The following is a 10265-nucleotide window of genomic DNA, read 5'->3' as shown; positions in this document are numbered from 1 at the left end:
GAACCCATGACGGATTCTGACCTGAAGCTAAAGATTGACTCATAGAGGCATCAATGTGGACTTATCAGGAAAAGTGATCAACATAAGAATTGTCATTCTCGTCAAGCCGCGTAAAAATTGTATACGAATCATCTTGATCCGAGTGCGTATGTGAATTCTACAGCCATCGCAAGGAGGACGACACATGTACGGGTTATATTTGGGTTGAATCCGAGATGGACTACAACTAGGCTTTTAGGACGTGAATTGATGTATTTTCTTTGAAGGAAGAACTAGATGAAACCTTATGGGAAGTCCGGATGCCTCATATTGAACATATAAACCCTCCTACGCAACCCGCCCTTCGAGCGCCCTCCCCGTGTCAAAGCAATCCTGCACGCACGATTCGTCTCGCTGGCGGTTGTCAGCGTACTTTTTGTCGCGCTGGTGAAGATCCGGATGCCCGTTATTCTATACGCCGTGTAATCGGACTAGGAGCAGCCGACGCATGGGCCAGGCTTGCGCGCGGGCCAGCCTCGCAGCGACACAGTGGGCGCGTGCTTCTGTCCGGGTGAAAGGACCACGTCCGCTGCGTCGTGCGAGAGAAAGGCAGCGACCGAGAAAATATCTCCTCTCTCTCCCTCCTTCCCTCCTCTTCTCCAGTTCTCCATGCCGTCGCCGCCGCCGCCGCCTTCTCCTCTTCCCCGTCCCTCACGGCCGCCTCGCCCCCTCCGCCTTCAGCGCCTCCTCCTCCTCCCCTTCCTCTCCTCCTTCCCTGCCTCCGGATCCAGACCACGTGATGCGGACGATGCAGCGCCATGGATTAGTCCTGCTGCAAGAGGTGGCTGGAGAAGATGAGAGGGAGAGAGAGAAGGAAGGAGCGGAGGGAGAAAGAGAGAGGAAAGAGTAGCTGGAGATGCGTCGGCCGGCGTGCGCGCTGGCAAGGTTGGGCGGGACCTGGCGGTTGGCGGCGGCTCGATCCACTCCTAATCGGGAGCTGAGCCTGCATCTCCGCCACTGCGCCTTGTTTCTCTCTCCACCGCCACCTCTCCTCGCCTCTCCTTCCAATGTCGGTCGCCGCCGCCCTCCCCGTACCTCCCCCTCATGGCTCCTCTCTTTATCACCGGCGCCATGGCTGTGCTCGGAGGAGGACCGCCGATGCCAGGTTGACGAGGATGATGAGGTAACTGTTGGCGAGGGCAAAGCGAAGTCGTCAGATCCGTCACCACCGCTATTCTCCTATTCACCACCGCCGCTGTTCTCCTACTCGCCGCCTCCGTCGTCCACATGCTCCTCCTCACGACCATGAAAGTTGGCTGAGGTCTAGCCTCCCATCCATACGCAGGTACTCCCCCACTCCCCTCCGTGCCCTCTCTCTGTTAAAATAAGGAAGGGAGCCTATATGTTTCATCTTGTCAATCTTATTTGTCTGTGCATATTAGTATATAGTCACATTCAGAAAAGCTTGACTGCACAGTAACAGAGTTCGTATCTTTTAGTTTTTCAGATTATGCAAGTATATGCTTGGTCTGCATATTAGTACCGGCTAGCGAGCACAGGAACGACGACTTGGATCTAATGACTTGATATTCCAATCCACCGAGAAATCAGTTTTGACTCAAAATGATGGTAAGGTGTCACCAAAAGTGCTTTCTATTCTTCCCATGCACCACACCGTACCAACAAAGGCAAAATTTGTTTGTGTGAAAGCATCTGAACCATTGGCTTATTTGTTTCTCTGGTGAATAAATTGTGTCTGAATGCAGCATGCCTGAACCATGAGCATTATTTGTTTGTCCGCTAAGCAAATTGTGTCTGGATGCAGAAAGTGAAAGCATCAGATTGAGTGATTCAGATCAATTCTTGGTTGTATGCCTGTAAGTTCGGCGGTAATTCCTATCTATGACGTTGATATGATCTCCCATATACATATTTGACCAGTACTTATTATATGCATATTTAAATAGAAATTTTTATGCCCTTTATTAATAAAATATGATTAATGGCAAAACCTAATAATATAGTTTCATCTTATCGATACAATTTGTGTGTATTGGAGGGGGGGGGGGATATATTAGTATAGTCAAATTAGACAAGCTTGACCACATACTAAAATAGGTAGTACACGAGCAACCCTCTTGAATTATTGGTGCAGAAAGAATGAGATCATCGACAACCACTTTCATTCTGAATTTGAGTTACCTGCTATTACAACAACACAATGAAGTTGCGTCATCAAATGTCATTCAGGTGAGAGAGCTGGCAGGACGAACAAGGAATTTTACAAAACGGTGCTCAGTGAGCTGGGCTCTCCTTCCACTAATATGAATGCCTAGCCTCAAACTTGCCTTACTTTTTTTGGAATTGCTCTTTTTATCTGTTGGATCATTCTTTTGTTTGTAAGAAATTTCTGCATTTTAGTGTAACCTAAATTTGCTCATTCCAGTATTTGTTGATATCAGTAGTGGAATGTTGTCCTTTCCTCTCTCTCTCTTTCTCTCTCTCTCTCATTATTTCAGGTCATTAGATTCATGCATTACAGTTAACTGTTTTTAGTGGTGTCATGGTTATATTGGGAAAAGGTGAAACTTTGCTTTCCTTTGGAAGTTTAGTTACAACAGGAGCGTGCATTCTATATATTAAAAAGTTTAAACACCCACCACTACAATATCTTCATAAGAATCTTTTTTCTACAGTTAGCACAAAGAAGATGCTTCTGGCCTACTACATGAACTCGTTCTTGCCGACTTTATCCTCTGTTTATTTGCTCCGCGAGGTAAGATCTTGCTTGCTCGTCTCTTGTTTGATAAAATATCTGTGAGCTGAACCATTCTGTGCTTCATGTTTCCTTGCCGTGTAGGTTGTTTGTTGGTTCGTGGGACGTCTGTGTCGTTAACCAACAAGGTTGGATCTGTTCTGATTCGCTTGGTTGATTAGTGCTTGATGAACAGCTTATGAATCTATGTGTTTGTGCGGCCAGCTTCCTTGTCTATTTGTTTTTTTTGGTTCATCTACCATGCTTGTCGTACTATGTATGGTTTTTTTTGCTTCAGATCTCGTCAGGAAAACAACTTTCCTTCTATCTTTACGGTTGTACTGCTGGTTTAGTCCTATGCATACAAGGTCCTCTTCCTGGTTGATTAGGTGCTTGTAGGCCATTGGTTCATGCCCGTGCTTGTATAGTATGGCCTGTTTTCTTACCTTTTGCTAATTCCCAGTAAACTACAAGACTTGCTCAAGTTAGTGCATTAAAAGAAACATATGCAACAAGTGATAGTTGCTGCTTGCTAATAAAGGAATGATGGCTCCATCAATAGAAAAAAAATATGTAGGTTACAAAATACAGTCAGATATACACCACTTGCTTATTGTTTCTAAACATGCTTGCTTTTTCTTTTATCTTTCATAAACCTCTGATTCCTTTCAGGTTTCCGATTTCCTTTTGTTCTACAGGCGTTGTTATCATTACTTCCTCTCCCCTCGCTGGCTCGTCATCTGCTTGCTATCAAGGTTTGTGCTTCCTGTTTGACCTTTGTCTTCTCATACTGCTGTAGTACTACCAAGGCACGGTTGATCTTCTATGGTCTTCGAAGCATGACTTTAACTACTGATACATACACAACTAGATGGATTGGACATTTATGAATGTCATCATTGTATTTATCTTACAAAATGTGTGAATCTAACTAATTACAAGTGAAAACATTTCTTGCCATCGAAACGGAATGGTAGTTTCCCCTGCATTGTGATAATTAATTTACATCTGCATTATAGTAAGCTCGAAATCCGATAAAGTGTCATCAGAAATGAGCATGGATTAGTTTATGAATAAGAAAGCTTTCTTACTCCAGTGGAGCTTAGTGTCGCAGCAATATCTCGGTTTTGCTTCTCCGCAAGAACTCTAACTATATGTAATAGTGCTATAACTTTCAGCATCGCATAAAGTACATCAAAAGTTGTCCTCAATCACCACTACTATTCTAATTTTCATTGCAGCTTTGTGAAATAAGTTTTGTCATCTCACTGAATGTTAAAAACAATCACGGTACCTTAAGTAAAAGCATAGAACTGCCAAAGTAGCACAGTCCTTTCAAAGTAAAATTCTCACTCACCGTTTTGATTCAGCAGGATTGATTTTCAAATAATATAGGAGAGTGGATGGTTCTATTCTTCGGTTTTGAATGGCATAACATAAGGAGAGTAGCCTATTGTAAATTTCGCATACTGATCCAGAGTCATCAATCCTTTCGGAGGTGATTCCGTCGCAATCTTGGTTAAGTGTGTTCACTTTGCAGCAATGTCACCATGGGATCACAATCACTTGATCGAACATATAAATCCAGCTAGAGTACCCGCCATTCCAGCGCCCTTCCCGTCTCAAATTCATCCTGCCCGCTCGATTCGCCTCGCTGGCCCTGGTAAAAGTACTTTTCATCGACCTGGTAAAGATCCAGTTGCTCATTATTTTGTATGCCGCGTAATGGGGCTAGGAGCAACTGATGAGTGGGCCAGGCTTGCGCGCGGGCCAGCCTCGCAGCGACGCGGTCGGGGCGTGCTTCTGTCGATGAAAAGCAGGGCCGGATCGCTCGTGTGCTGCGGCCAATCGATCGTGGGGTTGTCAGGGCGTTTTTTACCGTGTTCGTTTGCACCCAGTGGTGGCGCCTCCGCTTCAACCGCGTCTGGCCCCATCTGTCAGTCTCGTGGGTGCGTGGCAGTTTGGTCGTCCTTGGTCATGTGAGCACCTCCGCTCGGTCCGCTGGGTAAAACAGGGTTTTCGGCCTCTACGTGCTGCTAAGCGGGATTGCTTGGCCTCGTCTCGCTGCAGGTGGTCCCTTTCTATCCTTGGTCCCATGCGTTGGGTGAGTTGTGTTTCTCTTTAGGTTTCCCTAGAAGTTACAGCGCCTGCGAGAGGTGTTTCTGACCGGGTGCGTGGTTTCCTTCTGCTCTGCTCTGCCTATGTGCCTCGCCTCTCTGCCCACTTCCCCTCGCCTGCGCCTCCTTGTCTTCTCTCATCGAGTCGCCATTGTCGCTTGTCGTAGTTGGTCATCGATAACCAGCGGCTTGCTCGTTGCCTGCTTATCCTGTCGTCGGCTTGTTTCTTCATGGCTCCTCGCGCTGCTGCTGTTGCGTTTGGCTAGGGTGAGTTTCTTGTTTTGTTTGGTCAATTCCTTCTGGCCTCATTGTAGATTGATCTGTACTGACTTGTTCTTGTCTGTTCCTTCTCCTTTCTTCTTGTTTGCAGGGCTGCTGCGTCTGCTTTGTTGTCTGCCTGCGCGTTTGCTTGTTCTTTCTTTGTGAGGTGAGGTTTTGCCTGCTCCCCTGCTTCTCATCTGCTCGATGAAATGCGTGACTGGGTTTTTGCCGGTCTGAGATCGTTCCTTTGTTTTCCTAGACATGGATGAGTGTTTGCCATGTTAGATCTGTTGTGCGATGCTTCTAGGAGATGATTTTACATATGTTTCTATGCTTTGGTTGCTGTGGTTCCTACACCTAGGGATTGGCTCTGTTAGTGTAAGTCTGTTTTAGTTGTGTTCTTGCCTTCGTCTCGGTTATGGTTATGCCTAGGTTTGCATGGCCATGGGGTCTGTTGCAGGTGAATTCTATTTGTGTTTGTTCCTCAGCTATCTATGCTTTAATGTTGCTGTGCATCTGGTTTAATTCTCCTGCCTCTTTGACTGGAGCTTGTTGTTGTTCATTAAATTTTTGTCTGCTCTTGTTAGGCATGTGTGTGCTACGGTTGTCATCCTTCTTTGTCTTGTTCCTGTTTGTTTGGTCTAGGGTCTACTCTGGCTGTCTTCATTCATATATTTATTTCTGAAGAACAAAGATATTGCGAAAGACTGCTCGGTAAGAGGCGAACCCATGAGCTTGTACGCCTTTGCTTACGTTCGTTTGCTTTTTCATGTGCTGCAGGTCTTCCTTTGCGATGTCTGGCTGCCTGATCGGCTAATTTTGTCACTCCCAGTTTGCCAAGTTTCTGCTGTGGTTCAGTTCACGTGACGCCTTGCACCCTGCCTTTCTTCTTGCCAAGGTTCCACCTCCTTCCCTGCCTTTTCCTTTGCTGCACAACTTTAAAATTTAGTCTTTATGTTGGTTCTAACCATGTGTGTTACGTGCGTTGTGTCGTCTCGTGTTTTTGTTTACTATTATCTGTTGTTGATTGTTCCTTATGGCTGCCTTTGCTGTTTACTCTCGGGTGTTCTTTTCTGTTCATAATTCTGCCATTACTTTGCATGTCCAGGATGCCTGCTGTAGTGCCTTTTACTATATTAAGACACATGCTTCACTGTTAAACATCCCAACTGAAAACACAGCCAGATAAACCAGCTTAATTATTCTGCTACTTCTTTCCAGATGACAGCAGTTAAACAAGAAGAAGCAGACACAACCAGTGATATCAGCGGTAGCCAAATTACCCATGGTAATGCTCAAAAATATACTTATGATTGTTTCTACATTGGAAAGAATGTTTCTTCTTCTTCACTAATGCATGCTATTCGATTGGTCCTTTTTTTATCACTTATGCATGCAAGTTGATCAACTATCTAATAAAGCAAACTTCTTTCGGGGTCCAGTAGGTGTTCTGTTTGCTATTCATTAATGCGTGGGCGATGAATATACGCAAAGCAGGTTCAATCCAAAAGTTCAAAGGCAAGAAAATCCAACTAAAGCCTGGAAAGTACATTCTCCGTGGTAAGAGCTACATTACTCTTCTCATTGCAACAACTCTGGCAACAACTGCTAAATGATATAACTTTATACAATTTAACATAGGTGAGCCTTGCATCCACTACTTACATGAGTTTAGTCGCCACATTGTGGGGGCAACATAGTTAAGCTCTACAACCATAATGTTTGTAGACTGCGAAAGATCATCCGCAGCACCACCAGAGACATTTGCAACAAACGACAAAAGAATGGCAATCCTTTGCAATTGCTCTGTCCTATTTCATACAATAGCATGGTATAAAATGATATACTCCCTCTGTAAACTAATATAAGAGCGTTTAGATCACTACTTTAGTATTCTAAACGCTCTTATATTAGTTTACGGAGGGAGTAGTAACTAATCTTTATTGTTATTTTTAGTACTTTAGCATTACCTTTTCTACGGGTTCCCTTTTCCCACACATGGATGCTGACCACGGTGAACTGTCAATCACAACTGTAGACGGGACTACCGCTGTCACAACTACTTTATCAAGGGTGTTTGACAAAAGAGTCACCATTGGCTGGAGAACTTCTTCCCTCAGGCACACATGAGCAAAGGGCAAGCATATGCTTTCACCTTCAAATGCACTTCCAAGGGACTGCGCCTGATCGTCTACTCAATATAAGCAAGTTGCAAGAGCCGCTTGTTATATAACTTAATGTTAGTATAAATGCCTACCAAGACTTTGTGTTTATCATCCTTTTAGATCTTATGTAATCCCTTAAGACCATCTTGCGTGTTTAACTATCGGCTATTTCTTGCTTAGACTGTTGTGTTGTATGCTTTTAAAACAGCAATGATAAAAGAAATATATGCTCACTCTTCCAATACTTGACTTATACTCAGCCTTTGCGCCATTGGCGCAACGGGTCATCTAGTATATGTAAGGGATGACAGCCGATTGCACAACACACAATCGACAAATCAATCAACTATCTTTTACCCTAGTTTTTACATCGCTCCCTCGTTTTCTCTCACTCATTCATTGTGTCGGAGGGTAGCAATCCTAGAGGCTCTAGGGGTGGGCAAACCGACCTATGACAGTGTTGGAGAACGTTGCAGAAAATTAAAATTTTTCCTACGGTTTCACCAAGATCCATCTATGAGTTCATCTAAGCAACGAGTCAAGGGAGAGAGTTTGCATCTACATACCACTTGTAGATCGCGTGCGGAAGCTTGCAAGGTGATGATGTAGTCGTACTCGACGTGATTCGAATCACCGATGACCAAGTGCTGAACGGACAACACCTCCGCGTTCAACACACGTACGGGACGGGAGACGTCTCCTCCTTGATCCAGCAAGGGGGAAGGAGAGGTTGAGGAAGACAGCTCCACCGGCAGCACGACGGCGTGGTGATGGTGGAGAGGCAGTACTCCGACAGGGCTTCGCCAAGCACACAACGGAGGAGGAGAGGTGTTGGGGAGGGGAGGGCTGCGCCTTGGAGGGTGGTACGGCTGCCCTCCCCTCACCCCTCTATTTATAGGGGGAAGGGAGAAGGGGGCCGGCCCCCTAGAACCCATCTAGGGGGGGTGCGGCGGCCTAGGGGAGAGGGGAGAGGGTGGCTTGCCCCCCAAGCCAAGGGGGGCGCCCCCTCTAGAGTTCCCCCTCAACCCTAGGCGCATGGGCCCAAGGGAGGGGGGTGCGGCCAGCCCACCAGGGGCTGGCTCCCTGCCCCACGCAGCCCATGTGGCCCCCCGGGAGGGGTGGCCCCTCCCGGTGGACCCCCGGAACCCTTCCGGTGGCCCCGGTACAATACCGGTATGACCCCGAAACTTCCCGGTGTCCGTTTGACAACTTCCCATATATAAATCTTTACCTCCGGACCCTTCCGGATCTCCTCGTGACGTCCAGGATCCCATCCGAGACTCCGAACAACATTTGGTAGTCACATACTAGTCTTCCTAATAACCCTAGCGTCACCGAACCTTAAGTGTGTAGACCCTACGGGTTCGGGAGACATGCAGACATGACCGAGACGCTCTCAGTCAATAACCAACAGCGGGATCTGGATACCCATGATGGCTCCCACATGCTCCTCGATGTTGTCATCGGATGAACCACGATGTCGAGGATTCGATCAAACCCTGTATGCAATTCCCTTTGTCAATCGGTATGTTACTTGCCCGAGACTCGATCGTCGGTATCCCAATACCTTGTTCAGTCTCGTTACCGGCAAGTCACTTTACTCGTACCGTAATGCATGATCCCGTGTCCAACACCTTGGTCACATTGAGCTCATAATGATGATGCATTACCGAGTGGGCCCAGAGATACCTCTCCGTCATACGGAGTGACAAATCCCAGTCTCGATCCGTGTCAACCCAACAGCTACTTTCGGAGATACCTGTAATGCACCTTTATAGTCACCCAGTTACGTTGTGACGTTTGATACACCCAAGGCACTCTTACGGTATCCGGGAGTTACACGATCTCATGGTCGAAGGAAGAGATACTTGACATTGGCAAAGCTCTAGCAGAACGAACTACACGATCTTTTATGCTATGCTTAGGATTGGGTCTTGTCCATCACATCATTCTCCTAATGATGTGATCCCGTTATCAACGACATTCAATGTCCATAGTCAGGAAACCATGACTATCTGTTGATCACAACGAGCTGGTCAACTAGAGGCTCACCAGGGACATATTGTGGTCTAAGTATTCACACGTGTATTACGATTTCCGGATAATACAGTTATAGCATGAATAAAAGACATTTATCATGAACATTGAAATATAATAATACTTTTATTATTGCCTCTAGGGCATATTTCCAACAGTCTCCCACTTGCACTAGAGTCACCAATCTAGTTACATTGTGATGAATCGAACACCCATAGAGTTCTGGTGTTGATCATGTTTTGCACGCGAGAGAGGTTTAGTCAGCGGATCTGCGACATTCAGATCCGTGTGCACTTTGCAAATCTCTATGTCTTCATCTTGAACATTTTCACGGATGGAGTTGAAACGACGCTTGATGTGCCTGGTCTTCTTGTGAAACCTGGGCTCCTTGGCGAGGGCAATAGCTCCAGTGTTGTCACAGAAGAGTTTGATCGGCCCCGATGCATTGGGTATGACTCCTAGGTCGGTGATGAACTCCTTCACCCAAATCGCTTCATGCGCTGCCTCCGAGGCTGCCATGTACTCCGCTTCACACGTAGATCCCGCCACGACGCTCTGCTTGCAGCTGCACCAGCTTACTGCTCCACCATTCAACATATACACGTATCCGGTTTGTGACTTAGAGTCATCCAGATCTGAGTCGAAGCTAGCGTCGACGTAACCCTTTACGACGAGCTCTTCGTCTCTTTCATAAACGAGAAACATGTCCTTTGTCCTTTTCAGGTACTTCAGGATATTCTTGACCGCTGTCCAGTGTTCCTTGCCGGGATTACTTTGGTATCTTGCTACCAAACTTACGGCAAGGTTTACATCGGGTCTGGTACACAACATGGCATACATAATAGATCCTATGGCTGAAGCATAGGGGATGACACTCATCTCTTCTTTATCTTTTGCCGTGGTCGGTGACTGAGCCGAGCTCAATCTCACACCTTGTAACATAGGCAAGAA

General features: G+C 46.2%; 1 long non-coding RNA gene across 14 annotated transcripts; it reads left to right on the top strand.

The window, feature by feature from the left end:
- Positions 1–575: 575 nt before the first annotated feature.
- Positions 576–7519, top strand: LOC123132567 (uncharacterized). 14 transcript variants are annotated; one of them, XR_006464900.1, is made up of 11 exons: positions 579–1324; positions 1487–1608; positions 1746–1856; positions 2230–2755; positions 2840–2883; positions 3433–5118; positions 5222–5278; positions 5893–6010; positions 6334–6400; positions 6555–6672; positions 7151–7519. It is a non-coding gene; the product is annotated as an uncharacterized lncRNA (long non-coding RNA). The 14 variants fall into 14 exon arrangements; XR_006464904.1 differs by having other exon boundaries at positions 1479–1856; positions 3407–3489; positions 4105–5118; XR_006464901.1 differs by having other exon boundaries at positions 580–1324; positions 1805–1856.
- Positions 7520–10265: the final 2746 nt, after the last annotated feature.

The sequence above is a fragment of the Triticum aestivum genome, chromosome 1B (genome assembly GCF_018294505.1).
Source record: "Triticum aestivum cultivar Chinese Spring chromosome 1B, IWGSC CS RefSeq v2.1, whole genome shotgun sequence".
Classification (NCBI taxonomy): domain Eukaryota; kingdom Viridiplantae; phylum Streptophyta; class Magnoliopsida; order Poales; family Poaceae; genus Triticum; species Triticum aestivum.
The sequence above is the reverse complement of the archived record's forward strand: the minus strand, read 5'-3'. Positions and strand labels throughout refer to the sequence as shown.